We start from the raw sequence: 25,045 nt of genomic DNA on the forward strand, positions 1-25,045 counted from the left end.
GGCTTTATATAAAAAAAAAGGAAGCTATGGGGAAAAGAATCATAGATCACTATTTTGAAAGAGCAACTCTATTTGATCACAGCTTGCTTATCACTATTAATAAATCAAGAAAAGAGGTAAAAAAAAATGTGGGTTCTCTGCTCCTCCCTGTTCCTCAGACAGCTGCATCCTCTTGTGCAGTGTCAGCCTCATCCCTGAGACAAGATGGTGAAGGTCAGAGTAAATGGATTTGGCCTTTTTTGGGTGCTTAGTCACCAGAGCTGCTTTTAACTTCAGTAAAGTGGATATAGTCACATCGATGACCCATTCATTGACCTCAACTACATGGTCAACATATTCCAGTATGATCCACTCATGGCAAGTTCCATTGCACAGTCAAGGCAGAGAACAGAAAGCTTGTTATCAGTGGGAAGAGCATTACCGTCTTCTAGAAGCAAGATCCCTCCAACATTAAATGGAGTGATGCTGGTACTGAATATGTTGTGGGGTCCACTGGTATCTTAAGTACAATGGAGAAGGCTGGGGGTCACTTGACGGGCGGAACCAAAAGGGTCTTCACCTCTGCTCCTTCTGCTGACACCCCGCATGTTCGTGATGAGTGTGAACCATGAGACCTATGAAGACACCCACATGATCATCAGCAATGACTCCTACACCACCAACTGCTTATCACCTCTGGTCAAGGTCATCCATGACAACTTTGGCATCATGGAGAAACTCATGACCACAGTCCATGCTATCACTGCCACCCAAAAGACCATGGATGGCTCCTGAGGGAAACTGGCACAAGTCCATGGGGTCTCCAGAACATCATCCCTGTATCTACTGGTGCTGCCAAGGCTGTGGGCAAGGTCATCCCTCAGGTGAATGGGAAGCTCACAGGCAGAGCCTTCTGTGCTCCCACTGCCAACATGTCGGTTGCAGATCTGACCTACTTTATGAAGAAAGCTGCCAAATATAAAGACATCAAGAAGTGATGAAGAAGGCATCTGAGGGCCCCCTAAAGGGCTTCTTGGGCTGAGGACCAGATTGTCTCCAGAGACTTTAATAGTGATGCACACTCTTCCACCTTCTACTCTGGGGCTGGCATTGCCCTCAGTGACCACTTCGTCAAGCTCATTTCCTGGTATTACAATGAATATGGCCACAGCAACAGGGTGGTCGACCTTATGGTCCACATGGCCTTCAAGGAATAAGAGCCCCCAGGACCACCAGCTCCAGCAACAGTACAAGAGGAAGAGAGAGGTCTACAGCTGCCGGAGAGTCCGTGTCCAAACTCAGTCCCCCAACACACTTAGAATGTCCCCTCTTTGGCACAGTTTTGATCCTAGAAACCCTGAAGAAGGGGAGGGTCATAGGGAGTCCTACCTTCTCATGCACCATCGATAAAGTCCCTTGTACACAGCCCCCACCCCCAAAAAGAAATAAAAATGCAAAAAAAAAAAAAACCTCAAAAGAAACACAAATATTTGTACCTGTTTAGAGCCAGAAAGTTTGAAATCTCCTTACAGCAACCTGTCTCATTATAAATGCCTAGAGAAGCGCTCAGCACTTAAACTGCTATATCATCTGAGTCAGGGTGATATTGGGATCTCCCTTCATTTTATCACCTTGAATTATCAATTGATGTGGCTGGCATTTAGTCTTTATTATTCTCTTTTTGCAGAGTAAGTTTCTTGGGGGGGTGGGGAGGTGAGGAGGAGAACCTAGATACTTTTGCATCAAATCTGGCTTAGCTATATATTTTTTGTTTTGGGGGGACAAAAAATCCCCTAATAAAACTAAAAAAATATTTTATTACTTGCCATCTCTTTTTCATTTAGAAGAATATGAACAAATAACTGGATCCTTTGAGTAACTAGATATAGAGGAGCTACAGACAGTTTCTCCAATTCTGTTATAGCAATAAAAGCATGTATTCTCAGAAGCACATGTCATCTCAAACGGAGGATGGTGCATGGACAATAAGCTGGCTATTCTGGGTCACATTGCTAGTAGCTCATATAATATCCACTCCACCTTTCTCCTTTAGTTAAAAATCCTCAATTTAAATAGAGGATATAATAGACCTAGCAAAAAATATATATGTTTCCCTAATTACTGTGCTGCTAAGTTGGCCAAGTGACTGAGGTGTGCCCAATGAGATGTAAGTGGAGTTGTCGTTGGGAGAGAATTTTGTAAATGCTCCTACAGAGGGAAATAGATGGTTGGTGAATGCTCCTTTTGCACTTCCCACTTCTTTTTGCTTTTTAACCTTGATTTTTTAAAATTTTAAAGTGATTTTTATTTTATTTATTTTTAAAATTTTTTATTGAAACATATTGAGTGTACATATTTATAGGCTACAGAGTTATAGTTCAATGCATATTACATTATGTGCTGATCATTCAGAGTAATTAGTCTATCCATCATTGCAAAATTTGATCATCTCTTTGTTATGCACACATTTAATCTCCTTTTTTCTAGTCATTGGGTTACATGCAGTAAATCATTATTTATTATAGATTTCTGGGTCAACTGTACAACAGTAGGGCTTATTTCTCCTATCCTGTAGTGCTTTTATGCAGAATAATCAGCCTCTCACTATCCCTCTTCCCTCCTTCCCTTTCCTGCCTCTAGTAACCATGGTTCTTTTCTCTCCTTTTAACAGTTCACCTTACTATTATTATTATTTATTTTTTGTTTGTTTGTTTTGTTTTGTTCTCTTATTTTAGCTTCCACATATGAATGAGAACATACAATATTTCTCTTTCTGTGCCTAGCTTATTTTACTTCATATAATTTTCTGCAAGCTCAGCCATGTTGCTTCAAATGGCAAGATTTCATTATTTTTTATGACTGAGTAGTATTCCATTGTGTATATATGCCACATTTTCTTTATCCAGTCCTCTGTCAATGGACATTTAGTGTGGTTCTAACTCTTGAATATTATGAACAGAGCTGCAATAAACATGGAGGTGCAAGTATCTCTTTGACATGCTGATTTCCATGCCTTTAGGTATATATCCAGCAGTAGAATTGCTAGATCTCATGGCAGTTCTATCTGTAGTCCTTTGAGAAAACTCCATACTGTTTCATAATGGCTGTTTGCAATTAAAAATGACTGATTTGAAAGCCCACCAACAATATATAGAGGTTCCCTTTTCTCTGCATCCTTGTCAGCATTTTGTATTCTCTGTCTTCTTGATAATACCCAATCTAACTGGGGTGAGATGGTATCTCAATGTGGTTTTGATTTGCATTTCCCTGATGATTAGTGATGTTGAACATTTTTTCATATACCTGTTGGCCATTTGTATATCTTCCTTTGAGAAATGCCTGTTCAGTTCCCTTGCCTATTTTTTAATTGGGTAATTTGGTTTTTCACTATTGAGTTGTTTGAGTTCCATGTATATTCTGGAAATTATCCCCTTGCTGGATGCATAGTTTGCAAATATTTTCTCCCATTCTGTAGGTTGTATCTTTGCTCTATTGATTGTTTCCTTCATTCTGCAGAAAATTTTTAGTTAGATAAAATTACATTTCTTTATTTTAACTTTTGGTGCCTGTGTTTTTGAGGTCTTTTTCATAAAATCTTTGCATAGTCCTATCTCCTGGAGCATTTCCCCTGTATTTTCTTCTAGAAGTTTTATAGTTTTGGTCTTACATTTAAGTCTTTAATCCATTTTGAGTAGATTTTAGTATATTATGAGAGCTAGGAGTCTAGTTTCATTCTTCTACACTTGTATGTCCAGTTTTCCCAGCACCATTTATTGAAGAGGCACTCCTTTCCCCAATGTATGTTTTTGGCACTGTATCAAAAATTAGTTGGCTGTAGGTACGTGGGTTGATTTCTGGGTTCATGTGTCTGTTTTTATGCCAGTACCATGCTGTTTTGGTTACTATAGCTTTGCAGTATAATTTGAAGTCAGGTAGTGTAATGCCCCCTGCTTTGTTCTTTTTGCTAAGGATTTCTTTGGCTATTCAAGGTCTTTTGTTGTTCCATATGAATATTAAGATTTTTATTTTTATTTCTGTGAAGAATGTCATTGGTATTTTGATGGGGATTGCATGGAATCTGTAGACCACTTTGCGTAGTATTGTTGCTTTGTATTGCTTTGCCTCCCACAGATTTGTCACCCTACTTCCCCTGGGTGATGGAGATGCAAAGGATTACTCAAAGCCCACCTCTACTGAGCAGTGAGAGGCCCCGAAGTGGTTAATCTCCCTTTGGGACACTTAAGTGAGAGCCATCCCTTCCTTGGGAAATTAATGCCAAATTGGGGTTCTCTTCCTGCATTTATTTTTTAGACCAGGAAGTTACAGGAAGAGAACAAAGGTGGGGTTATAGTTTAACAATGTAGGCTGATAACTTTCAGTGAAACAAACCAAATGACATTCCAGTAAGGCAATTAACAAAAGCTTGATCTTAGGAAACATTCCTTCCTACAGCAATCTCTCAGTATCTTTACATAACAATCAGTAACTAGCCTGTCTTTGAGCCAGCAACCTGCTGTGCCACAATCTTTTTTTTTTTTTTTTTTTTTTTTTTAAATTTTATTTTGTCAATATACATTGTGGCTGATTATTGCTCCCCATCACCAAAACCTCCCTCCCTTCTCCCTTCCCCCCTCCCCCCCAACAATGTCCTTTCTGTTTGCTTGTCGTATCAACTTCAAATAATTGTAGTTGTTATATCTTCTTCCCCCCCCGTTTGTGTGTGTGTGTGTGTGTGTGTGTGTGTGTGTGTGTGTGTGTGTGTGTGTGTGTGTGAATTTATATATTAATTTTTAGCTCCCACCAATAAGTGAGAACATCTTTATCTTGCAACGGAGACTTATAGCCCGAGGGAAATTTCTTGTCCTTGCAAGGTCAATATTTGAAACTGCAAAGCTTTGGAAAACCAGGCCCTGTGAAGTACATATGCTTTTAAGTACATTCTACATAGTATGGACATTTTCACAACATTAATTTTACCAATCCATGAGCATGAAATGTCTTTCCATTTTTTTGTGTCCTCTTTAATTTCTTTCATCAGTTTTTGCAGCTTTCACTGTAGAGATCATTCACCTCTTTGGTTAGATTTAATCCTAGGTATTGGTTTTTTTTTTTTTTTTGGTAGCTATTGTAAGTGGGATTGCTTTCTTGATTTCTTTTCCTACTAGTTCACTCTGGGTGTATCGAAATGCTACAGACTTTTGTCTATTGATTTTATATCCTGCAACGTTACTGAATTTGTTTATCAGTTCTAAGACTTTTTTTGTTGGAGTCTTTAGGTTTTTCTTATATAAAATCATGTCATCTGCAAACAGGGACGATTTGACATTCTTTTCTCCAATTTGGATACCCTTCATTCCTTTCTCTTGCCTAATTGCTTTGGCTAGAACTTCCAGTACTATGTTAAATAGGAGTGGTGGGAGTGGGCATCCTTATCTTGTTCCTGTTCTTAGAGGATGAGCTTTCAACTTTTCCCTCATTCAGGTGATGTTAGCTGTGGATTTGTCATAAACGGCTTTTATGTGTTGAAATATTTTCCTTCTATACCTAATTTTTGGAGAGTTTTTATCATAAAGCAATGTGGAATTTTATCAAATGCTTTTTCTGCATCTATCGATCATAAGGTTTTTATCTTTCATTTTGTTGATGTGGTGCCGGTGTATCACATTTTTGTTTTGCACATATTAAACCATCCTTGCATCTCTAGGATGAACCTCACTTGATCCTGGTGTATAATCTTTTTGATGTGCTGCTTGATCCTGTTTGCCAGCACTTTGTGAACATTGTTTGCATCTAAGTTCATAAAGGATATTGGCCTGTAGTTTTCCTTTTTGTGTATCTTTGGTTTTGGTATCAGGGTGATGCTGGCCTCATGGAATAAATTTGAGATAATTCCCTCTACTTCTATTTTTTGGAATAGTTTGAGAAGAATTAGTATTAACTCTTCTTTAGAAGTTTGGTAGAATTCAGCAGTGAAGCCATCTGGCTCTGGGATTTTCTTTGTCAGGATACTGTTAATTACTGATTCAATCTTATTACTTGTTATTGGCCTCTCTGATGGTGTGGGTAGGCTCCGTGGGTGGGGCAGGACACTGAGCTCCCAGGGGGCTGGTGGGTGTGGACCCAAGCATTTGGTGCACTCTCCATGTGCTCTCTGCTGATGTGGGTAAGCCCCTGTGTCAGGTAGGACTCTGAGTTCCTGGGGAAGGAAGGCAAGTATACAGGAGGCCTGTGCACCCCTGTGCACTCTCCACTAGTGTAGGTGGGCCCACTGGGTCAGGTTTGACTCTAAGTTTCCAGGGAAAGTGGGCATGGATCCAGACAGCCCGCATAATCTCTGCATGCTCTCTACTGGTGAGGGTGGGCCCATTAGGTTGGTGGGACTCTGAGTTTCCCTGGCTCTATCCCATAACAGTAATGTCCAGAGGCAGCCTGGGACCAAAGGTGGGGGTGGGGGGAGACTCAATGTATACTTCCCCTCTGTAAAAATGCAATCGTGTGGGTCCTTAGCAGCTCCCCATGCTGGGCTCACTGCCCAAAAGAGTCACACAGTTACTTTGCAGCCTGATTTGCAGGCATCAGTGGTGGTAGTGCCTGCCACCACCCCCTCCCCCCACACACACTTTGTCCCAGCAGTACAGGGTTTCTCCAGTCTCCATGCTGGTCTTGGTCAGGTGCTTCCCTTGTATTTCTATGTTGTTGACTCAATTTTCTGGATCTTGTGGGGTTTTCTTCACTGTTTTGCTATATTCCATTGTTTCCTTCTAGACACTCTGCTCTGAAGGTGACTATCTACTTGTTTTTTTGGACTTTCTTTGCATTAGTGATGACAGCTGGCCACCTCTAATCAGCCATCTTGCTGGAAAAAAATACTTTTTAACCTTGAATTTGATAAAATTACTGGAGCTCTTGCTAGCAGCCATTTTGGATCATGAGGCACCCTTGAGGAGAGAAGCCAGAGCAGGAGAAAGAAGGATACTACATCCCTGATGATTGTGAATCCTCCCTGCCAGTGCTGCATTGAATATCTTTTGACTTCTTTTATGAATGAGAAAGATAAACTTATAGTTCTTTTAAGTCATTATTCTTGAAAATAACTCTTATGAGCAGCCACATGCAATTCTTAAATGATACAATGATTTATCATATACCGACTTATCTTTGGAAGTCAAGAATATTTTGGCAAAACATAATCAACTAACACTTTTACACATTAAGTATACATTTTTTAGCCTTCTTCCACATCCACTTCTGTCATTGCTCAAAGTGCTTCTGAACAAAGTGGCCATGGTGGCACACATGTGCATGTGAGTGAGAGAGAGGAGGAGAGAGAAATAAAGAGAAAGAGAGAGAGGAAAATGGGCCAAACTCATCCTTTTATCAGGAACCCACTCTTCTGATAACAACATCAATCCATTCATGAGGGCAGAGCCCTCATGACCTTACTACCTCTTAAGGGTATTACCTCTCAGAACTGTTGCATTGGGAATTAAGTTTCCAACACATGAACCTTGGGGAACATATTCAAATTATAGCACCTCACAAAGGCAAAGAACCACAAGTAGTGAGGTGTTTGCTGAGAGCAAAGGGGATATGGAATGGGTAGCAGAAGAAGGTAATTATAAATACCTGCTTACAGCCACATGACTATTGCAGAAATGAGGATTGTAATGATTATGAGTATTTATTACTTTTTAAAAATAATTTAATTTAATTTAATTTATATGTATAATTTAATAATTTAATATTTTGATTTCTTTTCTTCTGTCATTCCCTTATCATATAACATAAGACTTGTCAATAATTGTTAACTTTATATCATATTTAAGTTACAAAATATAAAACGAGTATGGATTAGCAAGGAGAAGAATGAACATCACCCAAAGTCACAAAAGGGACTTTCTGCCCTCTTCTGGGAAGGGATTTGTGTGTTTTCAGTTTATGTAGGATAGTTATATCATTTCTGGTGGAAGTATGTCATTGTTATTGTCTTTATTTGGAGATTAAGTATGGTTCAAGGAGATGTATCTGAGTTAAAAGTCAACAAGAATTGACTGTGGTAGCTTTGTAATGTGCCAGCTTGGTTAGGTTTCACTACATTTCCCAGAATTCATTCTCTTGTTTTTGGTAAATTTAGGCAACAAATATATACTACATCAATTGCATCAATTGCTCACTGTTATAACTTAATCATTAATGTTCCTGTGGTTGGCAGAATAATGAACTCCAAAGATTGTTCACATTCTAATCCCTGGAATCTATGGTATGTTGCAGTACATGGCAAAGGAGATTGAAGGTTGCAGATGGAATTAAGGTTGCTAGTCAGCTAACCTTGAAATAGGGAGATTATCCTGGATTATCCAGGTAGGCCCGATGTTATTGCAGAGGTCCTTGTAAGTGAAAGTGGAGGCAGAAGAGGAGTCACTGTCAGGGTGATTTGATGTGAGAAAGACTTGACCAATCATTGCTGTACATGAAAATGAAAGAGGGCCATGAGCCAGGTAATAAGGTATAGTCTAGAAGCTGGAAAAGGCATAAAATTGATTGTCCCCTGCAGCCTCCTGGAAGGAACATAACACTGCCTACATCTTGATTTTAGCCCAGTCAGATCCAATTGTGACTTCTGACTTCTAAGCCTATAATAAAGTTGGTGTTGCTTTAAGCCACTAAATTTGTGGAAATTTGTTACAGTAGCAATAGGAATCTAATGTGGTGTACTTACTGACCTTTCTCAATTCTGTGCCTCAATTACTCACTTCTTCACTATTTATTATTCTTGGGTGCCTTCTCAAATGCTGTGGGCCAAATGCATCCTCCAAAAGTTCACATATTGGAAACTTGATCTTCATTGTAACAGTGTTAAGAGGGTGGGAAATCCAATTATGGTATTTGAAAGGTGGGGCCAGTGAGAGGTGATCAGATGGTGAGGACCGTAGCCTTGTAAATAGATTGATCCATTCATGAAGTAATGGGTTGTCATGGGTGTAGTTCTGATAACTTTATTATGAGAGTGAGTGAGAAAGTTAGTGCTCTCTTCCTCAGGCCATTCTTGCCATGTGAACCCTGGTCACCATGGAACCCTGCACAGAGTTTCCACCTAGAAGGAAACCTTCACCAGATGCTCCTCCTAGACTATGGACTTCCCAGCCTCCAGAACTGAAGAAATAAATCATATTTCTTAATAAATTACCCAGTTTCAAGTATTCTGTTTTAAGCAACAAAAATGGACTAACACATCAAATAAACTAATTGTACATAAATCTTTGTCTTGGTTTTGCTTTCAGGAAATCCAAACTAAAGCACCCCTCCTCCCCCCAAAATTCCACTGGTGTGACCAAGGATATGTGAAAATAGAACATAATCTGTATAATAATTAGGAAATACGGATCAATATTATTAGTAACAGGCCAAAAATGCAGTGTGCAAATTGGCTTAAATTGAAGGAAGTGATAACTATCACATATTTCAACAAGAATGGTTGGCAAGAAAAGGAAGTAAGCAGTTACTATTACTCTATAGAACCAGGAAAATCCCCACCTCTGAGAAGAAGGGGCTATTAAAGAAAAGAAAAATGCTCCCAGAACAAAGTAGGTGTAATAAAAGTCAAAGCACACTAGAAATCACACCTAAATAGAGCCTTCACTCTCAGCCTTCTCTTGGTGCAAATGAAAGAAAGCAAAAACATTACTATATACTGAATTCTTATTAAAGTGAATCTGAAAAAAGAAGAAGATTGGGCTCCCACAACCTACCCATAAAAATTAAAACAAAATAATTCAAAGAGGAAATAGCTCCTTTTCTATTAATATGCCTTTTTACTAGTTGTATTAGGGTTCTCCAGAGAAACAAAACCAACAGGACATGTGTGTGTGCGTGTGTGTGTGTGTGTGTGTATGCGTGGAAAAATAGAAACTGAAAGATAATATGAATCTTTCCATGAACTTTTTGAAGTACCTTTATGTATGTATGTGTGTGTATAGATCATGTACATAATCTCTCTATAAATATCTATCTATCTATCTATCTATCTATCTATCTATCTATCTATCTATCTATCTATACAGAGAGAGAGAGAGAGACAAAGATTTGTTTTTAAGGAATTGACTCCCAATTGTGGGTGCTTGGTGTCTTAGACTGTTTGAGCTAGTACAACAAAATGTCATAGACTGGGTAGCTTATAAGCAACAGAAATTTATTTCTTACAGTTATAGAGGCTGGGAAGTCCAAGATCAAGGTACCAGCAGATTAAGTGTCTGGTGAGGGCCCACTTCTTGGATCATAAATGGCATCTTCTAGCTGTGTCCTCACATGGTAGATGAGGCAAGTGGTCTCTCAGGGGTGTGTTTTATAAGGACACTAATTCTATTCATGATGGTTCTGCCTCATGACCTAATCACCTCTCAAAGGCCCCACCTCCTAGTACCATCACGTTGAAGGTTAGGATTTCAACATGTAAATTTTAAGGGGACACAAATATTCAGACCACAGTAGGTAAGCCCAAAACTTGATAGGGTAGGCCAGCAGACTAGAGACTCAGGGAAGCATTACAGTTTGAATCCAAAAGTCATCATCTGGAGGGAGGTGTCAAGATGGCAGAGTAGTCAGTTCCTGGTGTTGCTCTCTCCCACAGAGCAACCAATTTGCAGCTTTTGAGGAACAGCGACAGAGGACTGGAAATCTGTGCTAGAACAGACAGGAGCCACCCTCCACAGGACCCCATTTCAAGTTCTCCCTATTTCCTAATGAGACTTTAGAGCTTTAGAGCTTTATGGTCCACACACCCCGAACCTGCCTGCCAGAGAAGACAGACAGGGCCGGGGCAGGATTTCCAGCACAGGCTGTCCATCTCCCTGATCAACCTGGGAGGCTCTGGGACCCTAAGGCCTGAGTCAGACAAGCTGGAGAGCACAGATGGAGCAGGACCTCTGGTGCAGGCCATCTGTCTCTGGGAGCAACCTGTGAGGCATGGATTCACAAGCCCTGAGCCAGAAGAGCTGGTGAACACAGGTAGGGTAGGACTTCCGGGACAGACTGTCCATCTCCATGAGTGACCTAAGAGGCATGGGTTTCCAAGCTGAGCCTGACAAGCTGGTGAAGACAAGTGGGGCTGGACTTCCAGTCCACCCTAGTTTCTGCTGTCCAGAAGCAGCAGTCCCTTCGGGATCCAAGCCAGACATCAGGGTGAAGCAAGTGAACTGTGACACCTCCAGCCATGATGAAAAAACACTAAAGGAAAGAAACCAGAAATATGAAAAAACAAGAAAGTACATCACCACCAAAGGAAATTAATAACTTACAAGTGCTAGATCCTATAGAACAGGAAGTCTTTGAAATGACAGATAAGGAATCTAGAGTAACTATTCTTAGGAAACTAAATAAGATACAAGAAAACTCAGTGAAACAACACAAGGAAATGAGGAAAAACATACAGGATCTGAAAGAAGAAATGTACAAAGAAATCAATGCCTTGAAAAAGAATGTAGCTAAGCTTGTGGAGCTGAAGGATTCATTCAATGAAATAAAAAATAAAACAGAGAGTTTAACCAGCAGACTTGAGCAAGCAGAAGAGAGAATTTCAGACCTCAAAGACAGACTGCTTGAATTATCACAGGCAGACCAGAAAAAAGAGAAAAGAATAAAAAAAAAATTGAAGAAAATTTAAGAGAGACAACTGACAACCTTAAGCTCTCAAATATCCGAATCATGGGTATTCCAGAAGGGAAGGGAAAAGGAAATGGCATTGAAAACATACTCAATGAGATAACAGCAGAAAACTTACCAGGTTTAGGGAAAGTCACAGATCCCTAGATTCATGAAGTCCAAAGATCACCAAACACATTGAACCCAAAAAGGTCCTCTCCAAGACATGATCACAGAATACAGCAACACATACAGAAAATTATACACTATGATCAAGTAGGATTCATCCTAGGGATACAAGGTTGGTTCAGGTATTCTGTTGTAGTAACACAAAACAGACTGAGATACAGATTCACACACACACACACACACACACACACACACACACACACACACACACACACACACACATGCCTACTGTTGGTGATCAGAACACAATACCCCAAAATATGGTGCTTTGGCATACTGAGTTCTTTGAACTGAAGATTAGAAGAGCCTCTAAAGCAAGAAGTTCTCTCTGACCTTCTCCCATAATCCTTTCTCCATCGACCATTTCTTTCCCTAAGTAGGTCATAAAAGCTAGAATATCTCTTCCTTAGGAAGGGTCACAGAAACTAGATCTCCTCTTCCCCAAAGCAAGCAGTAAACCTAGAGAGTTCACTCTTTGACTTACCTCCCCTAAGAGTAGGCCATAAAACTCTCATTCCAGAAGGTTCCTATCCCATATTTGGGGGTGAGGAGAGAAATTCTACACAGAGAGGCCATGAAGAATCTGAAAAAAGAGGCCTTGTTAAGTTTCTCCCAGTTTATTACCATTAGATCATATTCTTTTGTCCAACCACATTTCTGCACAGTTGTCCATTTTTCATTCAATTTAAGCATAAAAAATGCATTTTCCTTGAGTCCCTGGATCTTCATTTCTGAAGGTTACTGTCATGTCAAACTGTTAAATAAATTTGTTGTGCTTTTTTCTTGCTAACCTGTCTTTTGTTAGAGAAGGTTATAGAGGGTATCAGGTGTGGGCCTTGAAATGGGTGAGGAAAAGTTAATACACCTTTTTACCCCTGTGCTACTGTGTAATTTTATTTTTAGAAAGCTCAAAAAAAAAAAAGGAAAAATATGTATTATACATCAGGATAGTGATTGTCTTTGGGGAGAAAGCAGGGTTTTGAGAGACGGAACTGTGACATAATACTATGGGATCATTCCCATGGTATCGGTAATACTATATTTCTTTTTCTGCCTGATGGTGACCATTAACAGAAAGGGCTTGCAAAGTATATGGTCATATGTAAAGATGCAAATGATTATTTTTCTTTGTTTTTGTTACTGAAACCCCAAAGGTCTGTTTGCTCACCACTCAACAGCCAATAATTGAGAGACAAGTGTTAGTGTAAGGAGAGGTAGCCTTTAATCAGAAAGCCAACAGCCTGGGGAAATGGTGGACTTATGTCTCAAAGACCATCTCCACTTCTTCCAGGCTTATCAAAGGGTTTTATCGGGACAGGAGGTAGGGGTCTGATTTGTGGTGACCGAAGCAGGGACATGCAGGAATAATCATAAAATTACAGATAAATATCAAAGAACTTCTCAGGTGGGAGCTGATTCATGGTGACCATTCTCCATGAAGTCAAGTCATGGATTCAGTTCCTGTTAACCTTAAAAAGATCTAGTTAGTAAGCTAGTAAAGAACGGCCATCTGGGTTAATAATTTCTTCTATAATTATTCTGTGTACAATGTGAGCAAATTCATTATGTTCTAGCAAGCATGAGAACAAGAATCATTGTATTCTAATGTCTAGCTATGATCTATGTGGTTTGGGTTACAAGAAAAATAAACTTTTTAATTTAAAAGTTTAACAAAATGGAGTCACTTCAGTTCAGGCTGTTACATTTTGGCCATTTGCTCTTATACAGGAGCGAATAACTGGAGCCACCTTTTGTTTATTAGGATTGTAAGGGAGAAAATGTGTCTTTTTCTTCTACCCATTTTAGGTTCATTGGCTAGGACCCCTGTAACAAAAGACAGATTTATAAGAGAAAAACAAACAGAGGTTTATTAACATGAATACCTCATACATACATGGGATATACCTGGGAGAAATCAGTAAATCTCCAAAGAAGAGTTTAGAATTCAGGATCAAATACATCTTCAAATGGAACAAAGAAAGAAGGGTGTGGGGAGGTGACCAGGGAAAGCAAGGTAAACAAGAGTAAGATTTGTTATGCAGATTTAAGTCTGTGCCTTCTTCATTGATGAGAGTCTCTAGTGATTCAGACCATCCTACTCTTCCTGGTACAGAGAGGGAGGAGACACCCTCAGAAATGAAGATTTTCTTTATAGATGTAAATTTCCTTCACAAAAGGGTAACTTCTCTCCTGTTTTCAGAGATTCTCCTGTGGCTGCTGCTTCTCAAAATAATCAACTCAAAATAATTCTTATGCCAAAGAGGCATAATTTGGGGTGGCGTATTTTGGTCTGCTACAGTACCAATAAAATATGAACCTAAATACTACCTAAGAATACCAGTAATAAATACAAAACATGCAGACTACCTTCATCAGAATAGTGCAACTTCCAGGTTTATTAAAACCACCCAGTGCTAAGCACAATACATACACAAGGGCATATATGGAAAGAGCCCTTGAGGAATTACTTCCATTGGAATTTTTAGCTTGAGCCAATTGGCATGAATAATTTGGAAACAGAGACTAAGAAACTGGATTAGAGTTTCCATCCACTGTTGATCCATTTGTAGATTGGTGTTGAAGAAAGAAGATTTTAGTTAGAAGCTAAAGGAGACATTTTCTTGAGCATCCTCCACTTTGTTTTTACACAAGTGTCCCAAAGCATGTGACTTAATTATTTCAAGACTTCTGTAACTTTGAGAGAGTATTTCAAGCTTTTCATTTTACATAGCCCATAGTAAAAATCCAATAAAGCCAAATTTATTTCATGGAAAAAAAGAAAAATAAGGATGGAAGAAAGAAGGTGAGGAGAAAGATGTTTCAGAAGGGTCTTAGAAGAAGAATGGATGGAATGGTGGCAATGCAATATTTGAAATGAAAATACTTAAATGTTTCCAGAATTAAAGAAGGACATGGGTCTTCATATTGAAAGGCATTCAAAGTATCAAACAAGATGAATAAAAGTAAATTTTCCAGAAACATCTTAGTGAAACAAGAGAAACCAATGATGAAGGTAAAAACCTTAAAAAAGAGAAGAAACAAAGAATGCTTTTTTTGTAAAAAAAAAAAAAAAAAAAAAAAGGAATGTACTTTGGTCCCGATGGTGTTGTATGTCCATTCTTTGAGCATCTTTTCTGCTTCAAGCACATAAAAGTGATAGATACAACAATAAAAAAAGAAAGTAAGAAGATATAGGCAAGACAAGCATTTCAAAACATAAAAAATGAACTAGGAACCAGAATGATGAGCAGGGCTGAAGCCACAAGGACATTAGGACTGAAAACAGAAATGATCAACTGTTTAGCAAATAAGGGCAACAGAGGTTTAAAATCTGCATTTAAGTAGGCGGTGAGAATCGAGGCCCCTCCCTGAGAACATCCCTCGTGAAAGTAGGTTGAAAATTGCTTCTGCCAGTTTCTAACAGGGCTTCAGCTCATAAAACACAGCAGGCCTGGGACATTGGTAGGCACAGAACTGCCAGAAGTTGCTGTAACTTAATCATCCATATCCCAAACATCATCGTGGTATAAGCACTGCCAATTGCCAAATTTGATCTTGTTCCAGATAGAAAGACTAGGCAGCTTGAGTGGAGGAATAAGGGGAGAAGAGCAGCAAGAGAGAGAAAACAAATGAATAGTCTCAATAGGCCTATATGGCTTGGGTGAACTGTGGACATCATCCCCATTGCTGTCAATGAGCCAAACTATGTGAGCATTCCTCCTAGTATCAGCCCTGGCTCACAAAGGATAGCCACAACTGAACTTCGTAGTGCTGGTACTCTTCTGAACAGTGCATACCTGATGGCTTTGGTTAATACTTCATCCTCTGGGCCTTCCCATGGAATATAAAGCTCTACTGAGTCTTCTGGCTTCATATAATATATCTATTCCAGTATGCTCATTTCTCTGACAAAGGAGTCTTCCTTCACTCTTTGCCATGCAAATCAGGCATTTCCACTTGTTCAGCATAGGCTATCATTTGGGCTCCAAAGAGTCATATGAGTGACAATTTGCCTTGTCCCCTTAAGTTCTTGCATGGGTATTATTTTCTTTGTCCTGAAAGAGTGGCCCCAAGTTAAAGAACCTTGCTTATCCTGTATTATATTCTGGCCCACTTGATCACACAACTCCAAAATCCAATGCCATGTGTACTCCCCTGGCTTCTGCCAGTAAGTGTTAGCCAATCTTGCAGTTTTGTGGGGGGTGCAATCTTTTTCTTCCTTTATTAAGTCCAGCATAACCTCAGCCAGTGTATGTGAGAATTTAATCCTGGTTATTAGTCTGGCATCCAAAAGAGGATGTAGGCCGGACTAAACCAAGAAGAGGTAGAAAACCTGCATAGAACAGTAACAAGCAATGAGATTGAAGCAGTAATCAGCAATCTTCGAACAAAGAAAAGCCCAGGACCAGATGGCTCTACAGCTGAATTCTACCAAACCTTTAAAAACAAATTAATGCCAATTCTCCTCAAACTATTCCAAAAAATTAAAACAGAAGCCATTCTCCCAAACTCATTCTGTGAGGCCAACCTAACTCTGATACCAAAAACAGATAAAGATACAACAAAAAATCAAAATTACAGGCCAATATCACTAAAGAGCAAAGATGCAAATATCCTCGACAAAATATTAGCAATCAGAATATAGCAACACATCAAAAATATTATACACCATGATCAAATAGGACTCGTCCCAGGGATGCAAGGATGGTTCAACATACAAAAGTCAATTAAAGTGATACATCACATCAATAAATTGAAGGACAAAAACCATATGACTATCTCAATAGATGCTGAAAAAGGATTTGACAAAATTCAACATCCCTTCATGATACAGACATTCAACAAATAAGTTATAAAAGGAAAGTACTTCAACACAATAAAAGCCATGTATGACAAGCCCACTGCCAGTATAATTCTGAATGGGGAAAAACTGAAGGCTTTGCCCTTAAGAACAGGAATCAGACAAGGATGCCCACTCTCACCGCTTCTATTTAACATAGTACTGGAGGTATTAGCCAGAGCAATCAGGCAAGAGGAAGAAATAAAGTGCATCCAGATTGGAAAAGATGAAGTCAAACTGTCCCTGTTTGCTGATTACATGATACTATATAGAGAAAAACCTAGAGTCTCTATCAAAAAACTCCTAGAGCTGGTTAATAATTTCAGGAATATTGCAGGATGCAAAATAAATGCCCCCAAATCAGTTGCATTTATGCTTTCCAATAATGAGCTAACAGAAAGAGAAATAAAGAAAGTAAGCCCATTTACAACAGTCACACACACAAAAATAAAATACCTAGCAATCAATTTAACCAAGATGAAAGATCTCTACAATGAGAACTACAAAGCACTACTGAAAGAAATTAAAGAAGACACAAAATGATGGAAAGACATTCCATGCTCTTGGATTGGAAGAATTAACATTGTGAAAATGTATATACTACCCAAAGCGATCTACAGATTCAATGCAATCCCATCAAAATACCAATGACATTCTTCAGAGAAATGGAAAAAACAATTTCAACATTCATATAGAACAACAAAAGACCCTAAATAGCCAAAGCAATCCTGAGCAAAAAACATAAAACCAGAGGCATAACACTACCTGACTTCAAATTATACTACAAAGCTGTTGTAACCAAAACAGCATGGTATTGGTATACAAATAGACATTCAGACCAGTGGAGTAGAATTGAGAACTCAGGAATCACCCCTCAGGCTTACAGCCATCTGATATTGGACTAAGGCAACAAAAATATACATTGGGAAAAAGACTACCTCTTCAATAAATGGTTCTGGGAAACTTGGATATCCATATGCAGAAGAATGAAACTAGATATGCACATCTCACCATATAGTAAAATAAATTCAAAATGGATTAAAGACTTAAGTATAGGACCTGAAACTGTAATATTACTAAGGGAAAATACAGGTGAAACACTTCAGGAACTAGGTCTGGGCACAGACTTTATGAACTTGAGCCCAAAAGCACAGGCAGCAAAAGAAAAAATAAACAAATGGAATTATATCAAACTAAAAAGCTTCTGCACAGCAAAGGAAACAATCAACAGAGAGAAATGACAACCTACAGAGTGGGAGAAAACTTTTGCTAACTATACATCCAACAAGGGATTAATATCCATAATATATAAGGAACTCAAGCAATTATACAGTAAAAAAACAAATGACCCAATTAAAAAATGGGCAAAGGAACTGAATAGACATTTTTCAAAGGAAGACACACAAATGGCCAATAGGTACATGAAAAAATGCTCAACATCACTAGTCATCAGGGAAATGCAAATTAAAACCACATTGAGATATCATCTCACTCTAGTTAGACTCGCTATAATAAAAAAGAATGAGAATAACAAATGCTGGCAAGGATGTGGAGAGAAGGGAATGCTCCTACACTGTTGGTGGAACTATAAATGAGTATAACCACTATGGAGAACAGTTTGGAGGTTTCTCAAACAACTACAGATAGATCCTCCATATGATCTAGCAATCCCTATTCTGGGTATACACCCAGAGGAATGGAAATCATCATTTTGAAGGGATACCTGCACTCCCATGTTCATTGCAGCTCTGTTCACAATAGCCAAGATATGGAACTGACCTAAATGTCTATTGGTGGATGATTGGATAAGGAAAATGTGGTACATATACACCATGTAATACTACTCTGCCATAAAAAGAATGAAATTCTCCCACTTGCAACAACATGGATGAGCTTGGATAAACTTATGTTGAGTGAAATAAGCAAAGCAAAGAAGGATAAATACCACACGTACTCACTCATAAGTGGGAGCTAAGAGGTAAACAACAAAGGAAAGAAAGACCACAGTGGTGCATTGGACTTGCAGAGGGAGAGAACATACCTAGGGATACAAACTGGAGTGTGGAAAGGGGGATGGGGAGGGAGGTCACGGATAATCATGGGGATAATTGGGTGGGGGACAAGGGGTATCATCACACTTTGTGGTAATGAACATGTTGCCAGTATGGATGTAGCCATCACGTCTTAGGCACGAGTGGTGACAATTTGCTTTGTGCCCCATGAATATTCATAACCAATAAAAACAAACAAAACATTTATAAAAAAAAAGTGGATGTAGGGAAAGGTTCTAAGGGAGACACTTTTTGCCCCGCGTGGGAGAGACCTCCACAGTGTTTTCTCACACAGGGAAGTTGCTACCCTGTGTGAGGGTAATAAGCTGGCTTGGCCCCCTCTGCAGCCTTCTTTACAGTTTAGGGGAGTCTGCCTAGCCATAATCCTTGGGAATATCCACCCTGAAGTCTACATCTGTCATATTAGGGTTCTAGATTTTTCTAACTTGGACTCTAACTTTAGTGTAGTAGACTTTCCTTTTTATTTCTTATTTGTTTATATTTCAATGAAACATAATCAATTGTACGTATCTATGGGATATAGAGCTGAATATTAATACCGGTGAATAGACCTACCTTGACTGAGCATTGTCTTTTCATTGAAGACCCTCAACCCTTACCATTAGATCCTAGTATTTCTCCTCATCTAATGTATCAGTAAGCTACAAAAAATGTCTCATATTTAGTATTTATCTATTTTTTTTTTTTATTTTTTTTTATTTTTTTTTTATTTTTTATTTTTTATTTTTAATTTTATTTTGTCGATATACATTGTAGCTGATTAATGCTCCCCATCACCAAAACCTCCCTCCCTTCTCCCTCCCCCCCTCCCCCCCAACAATGTCCTTTCTGTTTGCTTGTTGTATCAACTTCAAATAATTGTGGTTGTTATATCTTCTTCCCTCCCCCCCCCGATTTGTGTGTGTGTGTGTGTATGTGTGTGTGTGAATTTATATATTAATGTTTAGCTCCCTCCAATAAGTGAGAACATGTGGTATTTCTCTTTCTGTGCCTGACTTGTTTCACTTAATATAATTCTCTCAAGGTCCATCCATGTTGTTGCAAATGGCAGTATTTCATTCGTTTTTATAGCTGAGTAGTATTCCATTGTGTAGATGTACCACATTTTCCGTATCCACTCATCTGATGATGGGCATTTGGGCTGGTTCCAACTCTTGGCTATTGTAAAGAGTGCTGCGATGAACATTGGGGAACAGGTATACCTTCGACTTGATGATTTCCATTCCTCTGGGTATATTCCCAACAGTGGGATGGCTGGGTCGTATGGTAGATCTATTTGCAATTGTTTAAGGAACCTCCATACCATTTTCCATAGAGGCTGCACCATTTTGCAGTCCCACCAACAATGTATGAGAGTTCCTTTTTCTCCGCAGCCTCGCCAGCATTTATCGTTCATAGTCTTTTGGATTTTAGCCATCCTAACTGGGGTTAGATGGTATCTCAATGTGGTTTTGATTTGCATTTCCCGGATGCTGAGTGATGTTGAGCATTTTTTCATATGTCTGTTGGCCATTTGGATATCTTCCTTAGAGAAATGCCTACTTAGCTCTTTTGCCCATTTTTTAATTGGGTTGCTTGTTTTCTTCTTGTAAAGTTGTTTGAGTTCCTTATATATTCTGGATATTAATCCTTTGTCAGATGTATATTTTGCAAATATATTCTCCCACTCTGTTGGTTGTCTTTTAACTCTTTTAATTGTTTCTTTTGCTGTGCAGAAGCTTTTTAGTTTGATATAATCCCATTTGTTTATTTTTCCTTTGGTTGCCAGGACCAGATGGATTCACAGCAGAATTTTACCAAACATTCAAAGAGGAATTGACACCGATTCTTTACAAACTATTCCAAAAGATTGAAACGGACGCAAATCTCCCAAACTCATTCTATGAAGCAAACATCATCCTGATACCAAAACCAGGTAAAGATATAACCAAAAAAGAAAACTACAGGCCGATATCCTTGATGAATATAGATGCAAAAATCCTCACTAAAATACTAGCAAACAGAATACAGCAACACATACGAAAAACTATTCATCACGATCAAGTGGGATTCATCCCAGGGATGCAAGGTTGGTTCAACATACGCAAATCAATAAATGTGATACACCATATTAATAAACTCAAACACAAGGACCATATGATCATATCTATAGATGCTGAAAAAGCATTTGATAAAGTTCAGCACTCATTCATGACAAAGACCCTCTATAAGTTAGGTATAGAGGGAAAGTATCTCAACATAATTAAAGCCATATATGCCAAACCCACTGCCAATATCATCCTGAATGGGGAAAAGCTGAAAGCTTTTCCTTTAAGAACAGGCACTAGACAAGGATGCCCACTCTCACCACTCCTATTCAACATAGTGTTGGAAGTACTAGCCAGAGCAATCAGAGAAGAGAAGGAAATAAAGGGCATTCAGATTGGAAAAGATGAAGTCAAACTGTCCCTGTTTGCAGATGACATGATCCTATATATCGAACAGCCTAAAACCTCTACAAAAAAACTCTTGAAATTGATAAATGATTTCAGCACAGTAGCAGGATACAAAATCAACACGCAAAAATCAGTAGCATTTCTTTTCTCCAATAGTGAACATGCAGAACGAGAAATCAAGAAAGCCTGCCCATTTACAATAGCCACCAAAAAAATAAAATACTTAGGAATTGAGTTAACCAAGGAGGTGAAAAATCTCTATAATGAGAACTACAAACCACTGCTGAGAGAAATTAGAGAGGATACAAGAAGATGGAAAGATATTCCATGCTCTTGGATTGGAAGAATCAACATAGTGAAAATGTCCATACTACCCAAAGTGATATACAAATTCAATGCAATCCCCACCAAAATTCCAAAGACATTTTTCTCAGAAATGGAAAAAACTATTCAGACATTTATATGGAACAATAAAAGACCACGAATAGCCAAAGCAATGCTCAGCAAAAAAAATAAAGCTGGAGGCATAACACTACCTGACTTTAAGCTATACTACAAAGCTATAATAACCAAAACAGTATGGTACTGGCATAAAAACAGACACACTGACCAATGGAATAGAATAGAGAATCCAGAAATCAACCCACACACTTACTGCCATCTGATCTTTGACAAAGGCACCAAGCCTATTCACTGGGGAAGGGACTGCCTCTTCAGCAAGTGGTGTTGGGATAACTGGATATCGATATGCAGGAGAATGAAACTAGATCCATACCTCTCACCGTATACTAAAATCAACTCAAAATGGATTAAGGATTTAAATGTACACCCTGAGACAATAAAACTTCTTAAAGAAAACATAGGGGAAACACTTCAGGAAATAGGACTGGGCACAGACTTCATGAATACGACCCCAAAAGTATTTATCTATTTTTTTAAATGCTTTCATTTTCTCATTATCCTCTTATGGGGTTTCAATGCAACTTACTGATAATTATCCAAGCTCAGTGTCCTTGTATACATTGTTCTCCTCATACCTTTTCAATGCTTGTCACATCACATTGGTCAGGGCAATTTTCTTTCATCAGGATGGCTTCCTAAGTCATTGCTAGTTAAAGTTTTACCAGTTGTGCCACTATCTTTTACCAGGAATTATCTGTAGGATTCCCCATGCCACTTGGGATGGGATCAGTTTTCTAGCCAAGTAATAAGTTAGTTTTCAAACTCCATCTTAATGTATGCTTTCTTGGACCACTTCTGGTAATAAATTGAGTCAGCTGAGATCCTTTGATAGGCAGAGGCAGATGCTAAGAATTAGAAGTGTAGGCACACCACGCCAGTGCCTTGGGCCTACATGGTGACTCGAGGCATGGAAAAGGGGACCGGACCCTCCTCCCACAGCCAGGCAAACCACACCAGTGCCTCAGGACCTGCCCAGGGACCCAAGGCATGGAGAAGGGGATCAGACCTCCCTTCCACAACCAGGCACACTGCACCAGTGCCTCAGGGCCCACCCAGGGACTAGAGGCATGGCGAAGAGGACCAAATCCACCCCACAACTAGGTACACTGCATTACCAAGGAGCATGCCAAAAACATCACCTCCATGTGGATGGCCCACCACAGCCACCACGATAACCATGGCAGTCACAAAAGCTACTAGACACCACAACCACCATGCAGAAAGTCTGCCAGCTACTGGAGTGCATTGACACAAGGAGAGTCACCAGCAGAGATAAAGAAAAGAAGAGGATGTCTCTCTCCACAAAGCCCATTTCAGAGTGACAGAAGAAGCATCTGCTCTATGATAGTACTGGGGGACCTGATCACACCTCTTAGCATTGGACAGATCATCTAGGCAACAAATCATCAGAGTAACCATTATTCTTTCAGAAGGAGAGAAGAAATCTAGGGTAATTAGAGGGGGGACGGGGGAGGAAATGGGGAAAGGGGAGAGATTGGACAAGAGGCATAAAGAATAATTATGATTTATAATAATATGTATGCTAGTAATATTGATTTGATCAGCATATCTCAGTGTTGAACCCTAAAAATATGTATAATCAATTTTGATTCAATAAATAAAATAAAAATTAAATATTAAAAAAAAGAAAAATAGGAAAAAAAGAAGTGTAAGAGTTTTATTGCAGTTAACATCTTTGAAAGACAAGAGGAAAGGAAACAGGAGTAGACAGGGAAAGCCTTCATGCTGCAATGCACATCTGACATCTGAGGTAGGAGAGGGGCAAGGTATAATGTAGACAGAAGCTGAGACTGAGAAGTATCTCTGAGAAAATCATGTCCATCACAACAAGGTTTGCTTCTAGAGGAGTTCTGCCTTGGGTGAAAGTGGCCAGGTCCTGGCATCCATGTTGTGCTTAGTCTGCAGCTGGACCTGCCTGGAAAGAGTGTGTCCTTGACTCATGCACTGCAATGGGTCTCAAAATGCTGCTGCCAGAGGCTGTCAGCTGACTATGAACCTCCCAGCAGGTTTTCTCTGAATGGAGATCTGAGTGTACCACTTTCATGGCTGCCACATGATTTGAAAACGTAATTTAAAAATGATGATGTTCAAAATAACAAGAAACCTATAGGGAAAAAAAGCCTAACAAAATATGTGCAAGCTGTTTGTAGAAGAATTATGAATCATCATGGGAGGCTTTAGAAGATGCCCTGATTACATGGAGTGACAGACCATGTTCATGGATGAGACAAATCAATACAATAACATGTCAATTCTTCTCATTCTGACCTCTGAACTCAATGTCATTGCAATCACAACATTCAACAAAATTTTTCATAGGATTTACCATGATAAACCTAAAATTTACTTGGACTTTTTTAGGTGTTTTTAGTGCCCCCAAATAATGAAGTCAATAAAAGAAATAAAACGAAGTACAGAGACTCACCCTATCATATATTAAGATTTATTTTAATGATATACTAATTAATATTAGTAAATTATTGTCACAGGGACAGAAAAATAAACCCAAGAAACAGAAGAGAGAGCCCATAAACAAACCCATTCATATATAGGAATTTGGTGTGTGACAGAGTTGTCATACAAATCAATCAGAAAAGTTAGACTAGTCTATAAATTTTGCTAGGACAACTGGAAATGATAACATTTTAGTGAATAACAGACTTGTCAGAAGAGATTCCCCTCCCCTGAACTTGGTATAAATGTAAATTAATTTAGGCACAATTACGAAACTTAATAGAGGTGAGATAGCCAAAGAGAGCCAGAGCAGATGCACACATTGGAATGGCTTTGTCATTTTCCACTTTCCCTAAATTTATAAAATATGAATACCTCCAGAGGCCCTCTTAGTGCAGAAAATGACCAAATTCTTATTACACCACTGTCCTGTTTTACTGGAGCTTGTATCATTAGGTCAGAGAAGTTTCATTAACAACCCAGTGCTTCTGTTTAATATATAGTCACACACACACACACACACACACAAAATTTGTCTGCTTTTATAAAATTATATTCAGCAAGAACTAAGCCAATCTTGTATCTAGTATGAGAAGGAACAATCATTGCCCAGATCAACATCTTTACAGCAATCTCTCTAGCATACTGAAAGTCTGTCTCTCCACAGAGCACCTCTGAACTCTAGTTTAATAGTCCTTAACCTCACTGGGCTCCGACACTATGTTTTATCTAAGAGAAATGATCTCAAATTCTTTCCCCACAGTTATTCATATAAAAACAAAAAATTAATATGATGAAAACTTTACAATACTATTAAAAATAAATTCCAAGTGGAATAAATGTGAAAAACAAACTAAAATTACAAAATTACCTATAGAGGAATATACATGTGACTTGGGGTTTGCGATTTCTTAAGCTAGAAAGAGAAAAGCTTTATTAGGCAAAACACTGATACT

General features: G+C 38.8%; 1 pseudogene; it reads left to right on the plus strand.

The window, feature by feature from the left end:
• Positions 1-204: 204 nt before the first annotated feature.
• Positions 205-1,196, plus strand: LOC134367623 (glyceraldehyde-3-phosphate dehydrogenase-like; annotated as a pseudogene).
• The last annotated feature ends 23,849 nt before the right edge of the window (positions 1,197-25,045 follow it).

The sequence above is a fragment of the Cynocephalus volans genome, chromosome X, assembly GCF_027409185.1.
Source record: "Cynocephalus volans isolate mCynVol1 chromosome X, mCynVol1.pri, whole genome shotgun sequence".
Lineage (NCBI taxonomy): Eukaryota > Metazoa > Chordata > Mammalia > Dermoptera > Cynocephalidae > Cynocephalus > Cynocephalus volans.